This window comes from Lissotriton vulgaris, chromosome 8, assembly GCF_964263255.1.
Source record: "Lissotriton vulgaris chromosome 8, aLisVul1.2, whole genome shotgun sequence".
NCBI classification, from domain to species: domain Eukaryota; kingdom Metazoa; phylum Chordata; class Amphibia; order Caudata; family Salamandridae; genus Lissotriton; species Lissotriton vulgaris.
The window spans coordinates 173265132-173282133 of record NC_141696.1 but is presented as its reverse complement, the minus strand read 5'-3'; the positions used below and the strand labels follow the sequence as shown (position 1 = coordinate 173282133).

At 41.6% G+C, this 17002-nt stretch overlaps 1 protein-coding gene across 1 annotated transcript in view; it reads left to right on the top strand.

Annotated features, from left to right (window-relative positions):
* Positions 1-17002, top strand: part of TENM4 (teneurin transmembrane protein 4) — a 1632468-nt gene that overhangs the window by 384173 nt on the left and 1231293 nt on the right. The window contains exon 3 of the mRNA XM_086933907.1: positions 6683-6724. The gene's annotated coding sequence lies outside the window, so the exon portion shown is untranslated. The remainder of the gene's footprint in view (positions 1-6682; positions 6725-17002) is intronic.

Sequence of the window (17002 nt, the reverse complement as noted above, 5' to 3'; positions counted from 1 at the left end):
TTCATGGGGCTTGCTGTCTTTAGCTCATGTGGCTTGCTGGCTGTAGTCAATGGTGTTTGCTGGCTGTAGTCCATGGGGTTTGCTGGCTGTAATTCATGGGGCTAGCTGGCTGTAGCTCATGTGGTTTGCTGTCTGTAGTACATGGGGTTTGCTGGCTGTAGTCCATGAGGTTCACTGGCTGTAGCTCATATATGTTGCTGGTTGTAGTTCATGGGCTTTGCTGGCTGTAGATCAAGTGATTTGCAGGCTGTAGGCTGTGGGTTTGCTGGTTGTAATCAATGTGCTGCCAGAAATAATTTTACCCCCACAGTAAACCTCAATGATTAAACAAAGAACAAGATGTCCTTAGTTTAAATAGCTCAAAACAATAATATTGAAATACTGATGTTTAAAGTCAGTTCTGGCGGGAAAGTGGGGGTTCATATCTCATTTACATATGCATAATTCTGAGGGTCTGCTACAAACATCTTGTTAATTCGCAAATTGTGCCAGGAAATGAGGGCAGAAGTAAGAGAGCATGAAGGTTTTCAGGCACATATACACTATACGTATAGATAGGTCGAGACACAACGTCATACTGGCACGATTTACATGAGGATCCCCTCGTGTACAACCTACCGGGTACTGTTGATGCCTGGTTAGTCTACAATATTGGGTAGTTCCAGTACTGACAGGTACACTAATAGGTAGTTACTTGGTTGATGTGAGTATGATTCCACGTCACAAATTCTAAAGGTGTAGATAGTCTTCACTGTTTTGGTCCTGACGAATCGCCTGTAGATTATACAATGAGCGAGAAACATGTTGACCTTTTCACCAATAAGCAAGCTTAAATCTAAGACATAAAGATTAGTTTAGCGCCTTATTGTCTATTTTTACTTAGGGTTGGAGATCTATTGATTAAAATTTGCTGTCCCTGGTACTCCCAACCCTATTTTAGATTCACTCTCAATCTACACATCTACACATTTCAGGCCCCTCACCCCCATTTCACCATACAGCTATTGGAAAATGATCTCCGCTAAAGTGCCCCTACTATAGGGAGCCCGTTGGGTATTGCACCGCTGACCCAACGAGGAGCCACCCAGATGATGAAGCATGACACCTAATTGTACACTATATATACACTATAGCCACACAGAGAAGATAGTTCTCCAGAGCCAAAAGGGCGCAGAAGGGTTCCTGGTGGGGATACATCCTCCCGAACATAACTCTATGTCACTGTAAGTACCCCACAAAATTTAAACAAAAAGGGTGGAAAAATAGAAAGAATCAAGAAGTCTATCGGATATCAACCACTCAGTCGTGGGAAAGGAAGCAATTCCTTTTTGTAATGTAACCGTCACACACTCTAGTAGCTTCATCATTGGGTACACCCTGACTCCTAAAGGTCAGGGTGGGCTCGACCGTATTTCAGGGAGCACTTAGAAGAATATGGCCAGGGGGTTTAAAGATTATAACTCCTCCTGCAGATCAAGGTATCCCTTTATTAGTGGAACTGCAGGGGATATAATTTTTTTTTAAAGTATATGTGGGTCGTAAGGAGGTTTATGGTCCTATGACCCTAGTGCCAACATGTTTCAGTCTGAAAAATAGTGGCCCAACCAGGTCCCGCACTTTCTTCAGGGCAAAAAAAAGTGTTGTCCTCCCTGTTTGTCCGGAGGACTCGAACACGGAGGAGCAGGGCGACCGAATCAACCTACGAAGGCTTATGAAAAACAGGAAGCGGTTTTAAAAAATTCAAGGCACCAGACGGGTGATCAATCAATCCCACTTGCCGCATAAAAACGAACATAAAACTCGTGATTCCGAATTGACGAAGGGATCCGAGACTCCTATTGAAAACGACCAGAGAGTAAATTACGGTGGCTCCTCCGTGTTTAACTATATTACACAGTTGACTTATCACAGGTACCACATTACCAGAAGAAACAGATGTATACAAGTTTCCAGTCGATCTAGAAGTCTTTTAAATTTAAATAAAAGCTTCAAATTCAGACTACAAACCAATTGTCAAAATGTCCTGATGAAGGTGTGACCATTGTAAACAAACACCGAAACGCCGCGTCAACTCTTTCTTTTGACTGTTTTTTCTCACAAATCTTTTATTATGTGGAAAATTTATTTTAATGCATTTTTAATAATTTAGATTGTAACCCTTAAGGGAGGTACTATAATAAACTGTGTTTTTTATATATTTTTTACATCCTTGGTGGATTTATCTATTTTACAATCTTTGGGTATACAGTATGAAAAGTGTTCTATATATTCTTTTGCCACTGAATTCAATTGACAAATTAGGACTCCCCTAAGACCAATACCCCCTCACACGTCTTGTTTCAGTCAGTATTTCTGACCCCATTTAGTAAAAACAAACCACAGGGTCTCTTATTTGGCACTGTCCTCCCTGTTTGTACCATCACCGGAATGATCCTATATTTATGTTTGTAAGGGGCAGGTAGCTGATCCTATGTTAAAATATGGGAAACAGATACCTTTTCTTCTCTCCTGTTGTTTTATTGTTTTACTTCATCCCAATTTGGAGGAATTCGATCTTCACAAGAGATCGCAGCACTGCGGGGGGTAGCCCTGTAGTCAGACTTACATCAAGGGTCCTGCCCCGCTTGTCAACCTATTTGTTCTGCATTTCCGGGCTCCGGTGACTTTACAACCAGGGAGGACAACACATTTTTTAAACAGTGTATTCAGCTGAAGAGTCAGTAAGTCCCAAACTCCTAACAAAATGTGTGTGTCACCCATCTAGTCCAGGTACCCTATCCTGTGTCATGACAGATTAGCGCTGTCCCACTCTTTTGCACTGTGGGCTCGCTTCACAACATATCCAAGTCTACGTGTATATGGCACAATATAATACTCTATAAATAGCTTAATTGTTTTAATTTAGTCTATTTCCCAGTCATCAATTTCTATCTCAATAAAGTATGAGTAACCTCGCCCAGTGAACTTTTATCTCCATCCAAATGTATCATGCTTGCATGCCACATAACCTAATTTTCAAGGTGTCAGTCATATCTAAAAAATCATGTTTAAAGTTAGACTATTTATTAATGATCCACATGGGACTGCGCATCTTGTCTTGCTCCCAACAAGTGTTTCAGCTTCTCTCTCACTTTGTAAAACCAATTTCCACCATGATACATTAAGAGAGCTTCTAAACAGAATGCAACTGATCATCCAAACCATATGATACAGTATTCAGATATTTTCTTGGATGGTCTGCTGTAAGACCAGGTCTTTTAAATCAAATGTGTGGAACCTCCACACTTCTTCTCGCAAGTTATTGTAACCGGTCCCCAAATTCAGGCCAGTGGTGAGTGACCAGACCAGAATCTGCGACAATGTCCATGTCCTGCTTCCCGACTTACATTTCATTCTGTTCTAGTATTTGATTCCCGGTCATAGTTGTTATTGTTATTTGGAATGTTATCGGCACACTGTTTTCCATTGATCTGACATTGTGGGAGTTGCATGAGAATTCCAACAGCATTCACCATTAGTATAAGTGTGGTTCATCTACACCCTGGAGTAGGCAAGAGTCCCTTAAATACTCAGTTGCCTTAGAGTCACTTGCCACTGGTATAGAAGATCTATCCTGTGCACCACAATTACAATCCACTGCCCCCATCCAAACATATCTCATTTTGCAAAAAACTCAAAATATATCCATCTCCTTCCATATCCAGCAGTTTGTTTTCCTGCCACTAAGTGCCAGGTCTTGAAGATAGCTACTCTTCGTGCTGTGGATTTGAAAGAATTATAATATATCTCTATGCCCACGGCCTCCACAGCTTTGTGTGTTCTGTTGTGCTGAGGCACATCCCTATGAGGAATCCCATTTTGTATTTCATTTTATCAACTGTACCATCCACTGTTGCTATAGTGGGTTACAAAATCCTCAAAGTTTTTGGGATAAACGTTTTCCCCGTCAACACCCAGTCTAGGATCTTCTTTTACTAGTTTCCCTGTCAGAGCATTCTCCCTTCTCTTCTTGCTTCCCCTTGTCAGCTCTATACTGTGATTAAACAATCCCCCCAACGCTATTTCCAACCCCAATATATGAAACTACCACCCCTCATAATCACAGCTAATCATACAAATGAGCAAATATCATCCTACTCTAGTCTTGTGATCTTGTGCCTTTCACAAACTTCAATGCCCACTTTAGACTTCTCTGAGACAAGGAGACAATACTTAAATAGCCTAACCACCACTGAGGGTACAGTTGTTTAAATTGGATGTATGACGTTACAACGCATGCTTTTACCACGCATGCTGTTACAACGCAAGTATTACAACGAAAACCTTTACAACGCATTACACTTGGAGGTGCTGGATAGTGAATAGTTTAATTTACTATTCCTACTCCAGTCCCCGTGGACACTAGGGAAGGTGTTGGATAGTAAATTAAAACTATTCCTTATCCTAGAGCGCCCCCCAGTGTAATGCGTTGTAATGGTTTTCGTTGTAATACATGCGTTGTAACAGCACTGCATGGTAAAAGTTGCGTTGTAAAGGTTGCATACTGTTTAAATTAGTCCTCCCATCCTTTTGCATTGCTTCTCGCTGACACTCCCAAAAAGCAATCATGCAAGCGGTCCCTTGAATATCCTTCCCCCGAAGTTGAGTAAATTGGTGCTGATAAAAAGTGTCACGTTTTTGGGCAGAAGGCCACGTTATCCTTTGACCTCTGGAAGCACGCCAGGCTCCCTTATGGAGCATCATTGTAAGGAGTATGTATCACAAGTTACAGAGATCTGTGATATGGCCATAGCAACATCCCGTGGCTCACCCCTGTGGCGTGAGTACCGACAGGCACTGACTGGTTGGGAGTCTTGATGCTCCAACTCAGTTAACATTAAAGAGGGTCAAACTGCAGGAAAGTGAGAACCCTGGAATAAAATAATCAGCCAAGACCATTGATGGAAAATGTGAACTACTAGGCTTCTTCTTGTCTCATTTTATTGATTAGTTTAAATGACAATTTAGTTATTACAGAAAATAAAAAGTTAGAATCAGAAGCCAAATGTATTAATAAATACAGTAATGCAATATGCCTTAAGTTAAGTAACCACAGTTGAATTCCAATAGTTTTCTGAAAAGCTAAATGAAACAAATGCTTGTGCACAAAATGTAAACAGGATTTATGAAAGTAGTCAAATGAAAAACAGCAAGGCCTGATAGATAAGAACCACACAGCACATGGTCCTTTCTAGCTTGACAGCAGAATGACAAAGGGAGTGAATTCCTCCCTAAGTAGCACATATTTATGATGTTTCAGGCAAAGACAACATACAGTTTCATAGCATGGCATTATATAAAAAGGCAGCGTTAAAATGTTACCTGAATTTCAATTATTTTCTGGATAGCCAAACAAAAACAAATATGTGTGCACAACATTGAAACATGCACTTTTCAGAATGGCCTAGTTATGTTAACTGAACCAAACCTATGATACTTACTTTTTTCCTAAATACATGTATTTTCAACAGGGGGAAATGGGCGCTTGAGATGGGATTACAATATTTCTGTGCCACTTTTTAAGTTCACTCTCAGTTTGACTTTGTCCACTGTAATGTGTTTACTGTCCAGGCCCTGCAGACATTTCTTAGCTTCATCTCACCTTTGTCAGACTGCTCCCGTTCTCTGACATGGTGAGACTTCTAGAATAAGGTAACCCCTCCTTATTTGGTTAGGTGCAAAAATGGCAGTGCAGGTAGAAATTGAATTGCACTTTTGCTCACAGCTGTGCTGAAAAGTCAACGGGGCATATTACCAAGCAATAGCGATAATTATCGCTATTGCTTGGTTAGAGACAAAACTTTACCGCTGAGCTGCGGCGATTTTTACCGCAAATAAACCTTGGTATTACCAAGGTTTATCACAAATGCGATAAAAATCGCCGCAATGCATGAATATCGCTGAAAAATCAGCGATATTCATGCATTACCGAGCTAATGCTCTTAGCCATGTTATCCACCTCCCATTGGATAACATGGCTAAGAACTGCTCAGGGCAGGTGTTAGCTTTTGGAGATAATCGCGCTTAGCGCGAATATCTCCAAAAGTTGGTAATAGGAGATAGCGATGTTAGCGACTGTTTTCAGTCGCTAACATCTTGGCACGCCCACTTTGCATGTCATTAGTGATAAATATCACTGACATGCAAAATGGGGCCCAAGATGGTCGCTATCTCCTACTAGCTGTCGCTAACTGGTGTTAGCGACAGCTAGGTAATAGGGAGATAATTTTATCTCCGCTTTCTTGGCTTTTAAAGCCAAAAAAGCGGAGATAAACCCCCTTGATAATATGCCCCAACATAACTGGCCCTTCCGGCCTCTTTGGTGCATTTGTCAAGTGCCTTTAACACCAGCCTTTTGCAGGTAGTCTTGAGGCGGTAATGGCATTTGTTTTTTCGTGGCGCTAGACACTTTTGCCACATCGCACTGATAAAATCACCCCACACGCATGTGCCTCTAAAGTGAAATTGAAACATACACTAATATGTAGGAAAAGTCGGGTTTTGCACAAGGTTACTGTGTCTGCTTATGTGTAAATGAACACCGATATGTAGTTTTATGTTATGATTTTAGCAAATTAACAGGATTGATTTTGGAGGCATGATGTGATTTTGATTTTCACCCGTCACTTTCATGTTATTGCAGGAGCTGGCGACGCACTCACTGACATGAGCACTACTCCTGGAGGTAAGAAAATAACAACTGCAAAATGTATATTTATTTTGATTTTGCATTTCCTTAATTCTTATTCATTTCACGCCCTTAGGGTGGCGTCTGAAATCTGCTGATGTAATTGTAGTGTCTGGTGATGGGAGTTTTGCTGCGGTTCTGTGCGTGTGACTCGAACTCACGTGTGTTTGCGTGCAGGTCTGTGTGTGTTGGCAAATTAATGTGCTTATCTCTACTCAACTCACCTCTCTCCTTTTTCCAATGTATTAAAGTACAAATTGCTCACATCTAAATAAATATTTCAGATTTCACCTGTTGGCTAAAAGCGACCTTTTCCTACAGGCCAGATCACTTCTAGGTGTGAGTGGACCAATTCACCCGACACAAGGGTCAATCTAAAGGGATTCTGGTGAATCTCAAGCCTTGAGGGAGCAGTGCATTCTGGGTTTTTTAATTCGCAAATCAGCCTTATGGCACTGTGTGTGCTGACTAAAGGATCTGAATATGGATGCTACAGAAAATGAAGTTCCTCTTACTTTATGTAGAATCAACTTTTCAGAGCTTTTGTCAGTGCTTGCTCTTCAGTGCTACTGTATTTTATTTTATTTATTTTGAAAGTTTTATATATGGCGAACAAGATCTTTGCAGATATCAGAGCGCTTTACAGAAAAGTAGCAAAATAGGGTAGGTACATGAAGGAGCATAGTCAATCAGATAAACCAATAGAACAAATAGACAATCAGATAAACAAATAGTACAAATAGGTGTAGAGTCTCAAATAGATCCAAAGTAAAAATTCAGGTGAATTTAGCCATGAGGATAGCTTTTACTTCTTTCTTAAAAAATGCAGTGGAGGAGATAAGTCTGGTTTCTGGAGGGAGTGTATTCCAGATCCTGGGTGCCATTCCTGAAAAGGAGAGTTTATATGTTTTTCCTTCCGGAATCTTTGAGGTTTCAGAAGAAGATTTGTTGTGCTTTTAGTGGTTCTTGAGCCACCAGATATTGTCAGCTTCTGATAAACATGATGGCGTTCTTGGAACCTCATTCTATACACATTATTATTGTTTTACCTTTCCAATATGGCTGCCATGTGTATCACCCGTTGGAATCACCAGGGTGCAAGCCCTGATAAAAGCATATGTGGGACCACCACAGTTCTCCCCACAAGTTTTTGTATCAGGTTTCCAAATTCCGGCCAGCAGTCTTTGAAGGTGGTCTGTGGAGAGCCCTTACCATAAACCATGAGCGGCAATCGGGACACAATTGGTTGTGGATTTTCAATTCATATTACAAGCTTTTTGTTGCCACTACTTGGAAGTAAAAAAACTTTGGAGATGGTTCAGATGTTGGCGAACGGTGCACGCTGTCGCAAAAGCAACGGTAGGCCTTGTCCATCAAACTCTGAGTCTGCCAGCCTCATTCAGAGATGAGCGGACCCTAAACGTTCCACTAATGGAGCCCCCATTGCCACTTTCACCTGAAAGCTTCTTCCTATACGTCACAGAGTCTCGGCTGGCGGAAAAAGGGCATTGCATCGTCCGCCATTTTTTGGTCCTGTGACGTGCAGTCTATAGTTTTATTGTTTCCAAAAACAAACTCACACTTTGGGCCCTTGGAACACAGACATCTCATGAAAAGCACTAAATACGCATGACGTGTTGGTCTCCACCACAAGATGGAAGACAACCTCAGAGCCGGTAGCACACTGCCGTATTCTATCCTTTCGCTAAGTTAAATAGGGACTTTGTGCCCACGCCTACCACCTAACACTCTGTCAGAAGGCTCCAGTGCTTCATTGTTGAACTGATACATGTGTTAACTTGTTCTTATTTCTCAACTACTAGATTTGAAAAGAAATGTGAGGCAGCACAAGGACCTTTTTTGTCTTCTGCTTCATTTAAACTTTATATTCACTCTTCTCATTGCTTCCTGAAGGTCTCTAGTGTAAGGCCTCATGTTTATGAAAAATAATACCCAGATAAACCTACTGCGCCCAGAGTGCTCTTGCTGTGAGAGACTGAATAATGTGTGAGCTGAAGCAAGGTATGCATTAATGCCATGAATGCAGAATTTCAAATGACTTTAAATCTCTGTATTCAACAACGGTGTTATACAACCATTGCAATGAAAGAAGAGGAAATGTAAAAATTCATAATATCTCTAGGCTAAGAATCTGCTTCATTTGAATCCGCAAGATGCCTTATTTATGCAGGAGCCATAATAGTTTCCAATATACCAAGGTGGGGTGCTGATGAAATACATTCACAAGGCTGATTAGCAGGAGATTGCCACCAGAAAAATGGGATTGCATTCTGGGACCAAAATATCTGTTACTTACTGAGTATTTGTTTATAGCATGGTTTAATTTGGTTTCGTTGGCATGAATAGTTAGGTTAGGATAGCTTAGCTTAGACTAGGTTAGTTAGGTTAGGTTGAACTGTTCTGAAGTTCTTGTACAACTCACAGATTTTTATGGCACACCAATACTGATTAGCCTAGACCATCCTTAATTAGGAAAGAACCTGTCCAGCTTTGAGTAAATATATTCCTGCATCCTAAATTGTCAGAAGTGCTGGTAAAGCAGAGTAGTGGCCTGCACCGAGGAGGCACAGCCTTCCCTCTGCTATCTTTGAATCTGAGACACAGTCAACAAATCTTGATCCCCAGGAGAATGTTTAAGAATATTATCCTTAAGTGAAGTCAGGCATACTCAAAGATGGTGTGTTGGGTGGTACATGGTTACCTGCAATATATTAATTGGCTGCATACTAAAATAATAGAAATGAATGAATAGTTGTTAAGCAGTTGATACAGTTTTTGCTAACGATGACTTTGCTGTCCTAGCAGTTTATTTGTTTGCAGTAATGAGGAGTTTTGCAGCTGCGCTATTAAATATTTAGCTAACAATGGACATCTGTTGATCACGTGTTTCACTTTCCACAGATTCACTACTGATTGAATATAGGGAATATTCTTCTTACTTAAAGGCATTTTGTGAAGTCATGTTCACACCAGTGGCAGATGGTGTACCTTGAATGTCGTGGGGCGTAATACCTGCTAGGACTTCACCCCACTTTTTTAAAGTTTTGCCTCCCCTCATACTCACTCCCTGTCACATTTACTCTCTTCCCCCTCACTCACTCTAACTCACATTATCTCACTTACTCATTCTCGCTCATACTCACTCCCACTCACTGTTACACACAAACATTCTCACTGGTTCTCATTCTCACGTACAACCACACTTACACACACTTACTCTTTCACACTCACTGACACTGGACCGCAGTGTCAGTGAGCTACGCCCCTGACTCACTTCCACTCCTTCTCACAGTCACTCATTCCTTCTAACGCACTCACTCTTTCAACAACTCCCTTGTACTCACTTTCACTTATTCATGCACTCTCAAACTCATATTCTCATTTACTTTCAATCTCATTGACACTCGCAAACACATTCTCCTTCAGTCACTCACAAACACACTCACAAACCCATACATATATGAACAGAAAAACATGTTTTTACTCACCTAGCTTCCTTTGCTTGCAATTCTGAGGCTCTATGGTAGCAGCGGAGCAGGGATCTGGAGCTGGAAACAGCAAGCAATGCTTCCCAACTAGGAGCCAGGCAGAGCAGCAAGGGCAGGTTTGAAAAGGAAAGACCCAACTGGAGAAGTGTGGCTCAATGATTAGAGTGGCAGACCCTGATGCAGAGGTCTAGCCCAGGACCAGGGTTCAATTCCCTGCCTCGGCGGGTCTTGGGCTCAAAATTCCACGGACCTGATAATTCTCCCCTCGGTGCCTATTCCAATCATGGAGTCCCACTCTGCAACTCTGGGCAATAGCTTGTTTAATCTCCACAACGGCCCCCACAAGGCTAAGGATGCCTGGCCTCCACCATGGGGGGGTCCAGGAGTGGACGCCTCACAGGGAAAGCCAGGATGGGTTCCACAGCGGTATTCGTACAAGCGCTTTGAGACCCTTGCGGGTGAGTAGTGCACTATACAAGTACCAATTTACATTACATTACCTCAATCCCTCTCCCAGCTACTTGATCGGACTCGAAGCCCAGCCCTATAAGTAGCTTAGTCAGAGCTCGGGATCCTGTCTCTGTGGCTTCAATTGGCCTCGTGATGAAATGACAATCGCCCCGACAGCCACATTTTACCAGTATATACTGTGCTGCCTAGGGCGCGAGCAGTATGTTTGCTAAGAAAAATGGGTTGTGCAGGTGTAAGCGGATTGTAGTTGAACTACGGCTCTCGGACCTTCCCAATCCAGACATCCACCCACAGAGTGTTGTATTTTTTTAAGTTTAATAAGCTTTATTAAATCATGAAGATCAATCCGTACATTAGTGCCTAAAGAATGACAATGTATAGAATATCTTGTAAATAAAATAGAGCAGGCAGAATAAATATAGTAGAAGTCGGTAGTAATACTTTTATTTGATTTATAAAAAATCATACAAGGGTGGAGCTTACCACTATTTGGTCAATATTTACATTTTAAAACAGCACAAAATCAACTTCAAATCGAAATAAAACAAAGAAGAGAAAATAAATGAACAGAGAATGTAAAATTACATAGGCTTTTCAGAAAGAGATCTGAAGGGGAAAGTAGAACTTAGGGAAATGGTGTAAGTTGGATCACGGTACACTTTTGTGACATGAATTAGAATACTGGGGAATGGAAAAAGAAGTCCGTTAGGAAAATAAGGGGTACACTTTTGTGACATGAATTGAGTAACTAGAGAGTGGAAACAGAAAAGTCCGTTGAGGGAATAAAAGTGAGCCCATGGCCGGCTGTGTCCAGACCTGTTATCCTGAGATCTCTTTGATTGCTGCCTTGTTTCCCAGCTCTTGAGCGGCATGCTCCAGAAATGTTATAGTATTACAAGATAATTTTATCCAAGATCCACTGAGGCATATAATGACGGCCGCCCTGCTGGTTCTCACACTTCTCATAGTAGAAGTTGTTTACATTTTGGGAAAAAATGGGAAAGGAGAGAGGGGGAAAGGAAAAGAAGGGGCATGAAATATATTTAATATCACTCTGTCGCTGTTTGTGGCTCAACCCTCTCCGCTCCCTCCGTCTCCTGCTACCAGGAGCCTGGAGATGCCAAGAGGGCTGACCTGCACACTGGCAGTGTTCATGAAAACACCCAAGTCCTGTTTTCAAGAACACTGCTGAATTAAAAGATGTGCAGTGTCAGCATAAAGTGTAGAATGTGAAGACTCACATGAGGTAGGGGGCTTTGCCCTGGAGCCCCTTACACATTTCTAGGTTTCAATCACAGGTGAGAATCTATGTCATCCTGTGATGTTAAGTTTAACCCCTCCCATGCTCATGACGAGCTGAGCTCGTCATGAGCCACGGTTCTCGTGTGCTCATGACGAGCTGAGCTCGTCATGACCTTTAGAACGCTCGCACGCTGGGCAAATTCCCCTGCTGTGCGAACGTTCTAAAGAAACGGGTGTGGTCATGACGAGCTCAGCTCGTCTTGAGCACACGAGCACTGTGCTGCATGACGAGCTGAGCTCATCATGAGCACGAGGGCGCTGTCCGCCCCCCCCCCCCCCCCTCCCCCCAGCTCAGCGGGGGAATGTGCCCAGCAGGGAAGGGATTAATCTTTAGGTTAGGTAGAATGTAGGTGTATAGTTTTGGGGACCAAAAATGTGCGGCAACAGGGCTTAATGCATACCTTAACTTGCCTTTTTTTCAGAATATTTAGGTGTAATTGTTTTCCTATTGTCTGGTTAGGTATGCCCTTCCCTCTCCATTAGATTGCTTGAGTTACTATTTTACAGTCCGTGAGTTGCCTGGTGGGGGAAACAACCGTTACAACGCAACTATTACAACGCACACCGTTACAACGCACACCATTACAACACAGGATCCTTTACAATGCATTCCTTTACAACGCATGATATTACATAGCAGATGCTATTACAACGCATGCCATTACAACGTAAGTATAGGTAAGTATATCATTTTATTCAATCTTTTTTTTTATTTCAAAAATAATAAAAATAATTAAAATTAATTAATTAAAGTAATTTTATATATATAGTTTGGGTTTTGGGGTACAGGGGTATTTTTAGGGTTCAGGGTTGGGTTTGGGTTTTGGGGTATAGGGGTATTTTTAGGGTTCAGGGCTGGTTTTTGGGTTTTGGGGTACAGGGGTATTTTTAGGTTTCAGGGCTGGGTTTGGGTTTGGGGGTAAAGGGGTATTTTTAGGTTTCAGGGCTGGGTTTGGGTTTTGGGGTACAGGGGTATTTTTAGGTTTCAGGGTTGGGTTTGGGTTATGGGTTACAGGGGTATTTTTAGGTTTCAGGGCTGGGTTTGGGTTATGGGGTACAGGGGTATTTTTAGGTTTCAGGGCTGGGTATGGGTTATGGGGTACAGGGGTATTTTTAGGTTTCAGGGTTGGGTTTGGGTTTTGGGGTACAGGGGTATTTTTAGGTTTCAGGGTTGGGTTTGGGTTTTGGGGTACAGGGGTATTTTTAGGTTTAAGGTCTGGGTTTGGGTTTTGGGGTACAGGGGTATTTTTAGGTTTCAGGGCTGGGTTTGGGTTTTGGGGTACAGGGGTATTTTTAGGTTTCAGGTCTGGGTTTGGGTTTCGGGGTACAGGGGTATTTTTAGGTTTCAGGGCTGGGTTTGGGTTATGGGGTACAGGGGTATTTTTAGGTTTCAGGGCTGGGTTTGGGTTTTGGGGTACAGGGGTATTTTTAGGTTTCAGGGCTGGGTTTGGGTTTTGGGGTACAGGGGTATTTTTAGGTTTCAGGGTTGGGTTTGGGTTTTGGGGTACAGGGGTATTTTTAGGTTTCAGGGTTGGGTTTGGGTTATGGGGTACAGGGGTATTTTTAGGTTTCAGGGCTGGGTTTGGGTTTTGGGGTACAGGGGTATTTTTAGGTTTCAGGGTTGGGTTTGGGTTTTGGGGTACAGGGGTATTTTTAGGGTTTAGTTTTAAAATAAATCATTTAAATTAATTAAAAAAATAATTGTAATAATTTTATTTTTTATTAATAATAGTTCTTTATTAATAATAGTTCTTTTAAAAATAAACTTAAAGTAATATATGTACAAAATATTTATTTAAAAATAATTAATTTATTAAATTAATTACATTTTAATTAATTACATTTTTTTTAAATAATATACTTACCTATACTTACGTTGTAATGGCATGCGTTGTAATAGCATCTGCTATGTAATGTCATGCGTTGTAAAGGCATTCGTTGTAAATACATCTGCGTTGTAAAAAATACGTTGTAACGGTGTGCGTTGTAAAAGTTTGCGTTGTAACGTCATACATCCCCTGGTGGCACTGTGTGTGCTGACTAAAGGATCTGGAAATGGATGCTACAGAAAATTAAGTTCCTCTTACTTTCTGTAGCATCAATTTTTCATAGCTTTTGTCAGTGCTTGCTCTTCAGTGCTACTGTATCCCTCGCCAACTGGTTATAAACATGATGGCCTTCTTGGAACCATAATCTACATACCCTTTTATTGTTTTACCTTTCCAATAGGGCTGCCATATTTATAATCCATTGGAATCACTGGGGTGCGAGCCCTGATAAAAGCATCTGAAAATGAATGCTCCAAAAAATTAAGTTACCCTTTTTTCTGTTGTATACACTTGTTAGATGTTTTTGTGTGTGCTTACTCACCAGTGCAAACAAGTATTAGCAAAGCAAACAGCATGCCAAGCAAATGTCAACCCTTTTGGCTTTACCAAGGCTTGTTGAATTTACTTCGCAGCACCACTTTCCTGGTTTTTCATTTCTTATCAGTTTTGCCAGCACAGGACAGATCCAGACACATGTGATTCAGTATACTCCGAATTTAGAATCACATGTGTACTGAATTTGTGCATGGATTTATAACTTGAAAAGCAAGTGACCACCACCATATTGTTCTTTTCCTGAAACCAGGGTAGCATTGGTGTCCACAGAAGGCTTCAGCTTTATTATATCTGTCTGGATTGTCTCTCTGGATCAAAATATCTCCCACAATGGTGGATGCTTTAAAGGCAAAGATGTCATCTTCATAGACTTTTTGGGCTACAGCATGGGTCACTAAATGAAGAAGAACAATGTTTGTAAAATATGTTTTCACCTTGACAACTTTGCAATTAAAATGAGTATGTGTTCTGTGTGTTCTGTCATTGCAATAATGAGATCAGGTTCCAATGTGGTTTGTGGTTGAGGATATATGTGCTCTTCAATTCTAAAGTAAAGAGTTTGGACTGCATAAGCGCAACTTGCAACCCATATAGACTGTTAGACTCAAATTCACAAAATAATGTTGTGTTGTGACTTACTCTTGTAGTACTCCTTGCTCTCTCCTGAATTCCAGGAGTCAGTCCAGAGTAGTTCTGACTTACTCGTAAAATCAGGAGTAAGTCAGGCATACTGAATGAAATGAAATGGGGTTTTATAAAGCGCGTTTCTACCCGGAGGCCTCGTAGCGCTGAGGACGGGTGGAAGGGAATGCCATCAGACTGAAAGTTACTGATAAAGGAATGTTTTCAGATTTTTACGAAACTTGAGGAGATCAGGTGCGCTTCGCAGGGTGAGGGGCAAGGAATTCCAAACGGAGGCGGCGTTCCAAGAAAAGGAACGGCCTCCCCATCTAGTTTGTTTGATTATCCTAGTTGATGCCAGATAGGTTGTGCTGGAGCGTAAAGATCTAGGAGGGTGGTACGGGGTGACAAGGGCACTGATCATTGCAGGGCCTTTCTGCCACATGGCTTTGTGCGCTATGCACATTGCCTTGAATTTAATTCTAGCCTGTATGGGCAGCCAGTGCAGTCTCCTCATGGCGGCAGTTCCAGAGTGTCTTCGGGTGAGTCCCAGAAGGAGACGTGCTGCCGCATTCAGGGGGACCTGGAGTTTTTTAATAGAGCTCACCGAAGCGCCCAGTTAAAGGGCATTCCCATAGTCAAGACGGGACAGGATGATTGCCTGTACCATTATCCTCCGAGCCTGAAAAGGAAGGAGAGGCAGAGGCAGAGGCGTACTGCAATAATAAATTCTGCAAAATCTTATGAATCAGCCCCTCGGTGTCCAGTGCTGCTAATGTGTCAAAGACACACATTTGTCCTTCAAATGGTGTGGCTAAGAAATAATATGTTTATTAACTAGACTGGGCAAGTACAAAACTCTGCATACTTATATAGCATGGACAGACAAGAGTCCCCACTCAGCCTAATAGATTCCCCTTAGCATAATTATACAGAGACAAGTCCCCAATTCCATCCAGGACCACTGGTCTGCACACACACAAACACATTTACTCACACAGTCACACACAACCATATGTTCACATTCTCATACACTTGTGCTCACACACCTACACTTGCACTTGAACTCCTTGAACAAGATAACACCCTAACAGTAAAGCCGGCAGATAAGGGTGGTAGTATAGTACTAATGAATAGTCAAGACTATGACCTTAGAATGCTGAAACTTCTAAATAATAAAGACCATTACAAAAACTCTAATAGGGAGGAATGGCAAACCTTAAAAGGGGAAATTGAGAGAATGCTGAGACTAGCGAAAGATGATAACATTATATGTGAGGAAGAATTTGCATTTATGCTTAATAATGACCCCCTAATCCCGGCACTATATGGTTTACCAAAAGGGCACAAAGACATTAGTGACCCCCCCATGAGACCAATAGTATCATGCATAGGGTCACTAACTGAACCATTGAGTAAATACGTAGAGGTATTCCTACAACCCCTTGTCCAACAACAAAAAGCCTATATCAAGGATACAACATCCATGATTGAAAAAGTTGAGAACTTAAGCTTCGATCCAGAGACCCAGGTATTGGTGACTTTGGATATCGAAGCATTATATACCAACATTCCCCAGGATAACACCATTGAGATTATGGAGGAGATACTTAGAGACAATCAACAGGACTTGACAGATCACCAGACATTTATCATTGACTGCATTACGGTAATCCTCAAAAATAATATTTTCTTATATAAAGATAACCTTTTTAGACAGATCAAGAGGACCAGCATGGGGGCCACCTGTGCCCCCACTCTGGCATGTCTGTATGTGTCAAGATTTGAAGAAAAACACATCTACAATATGGCTGCCCCATTCTTTGAAAACATAGCGGAATGGGGTCGTTACATTGACAATATTTTCTTTATATGGACAGGAGAGATAGATACCCTAAATGAATTCCTCAATTGGCTAAATTTGGGTGATGTAAATTTGAAGTTCACATCGCACATTAGTAAATGCTATGTGGAATTTCTTGACATCA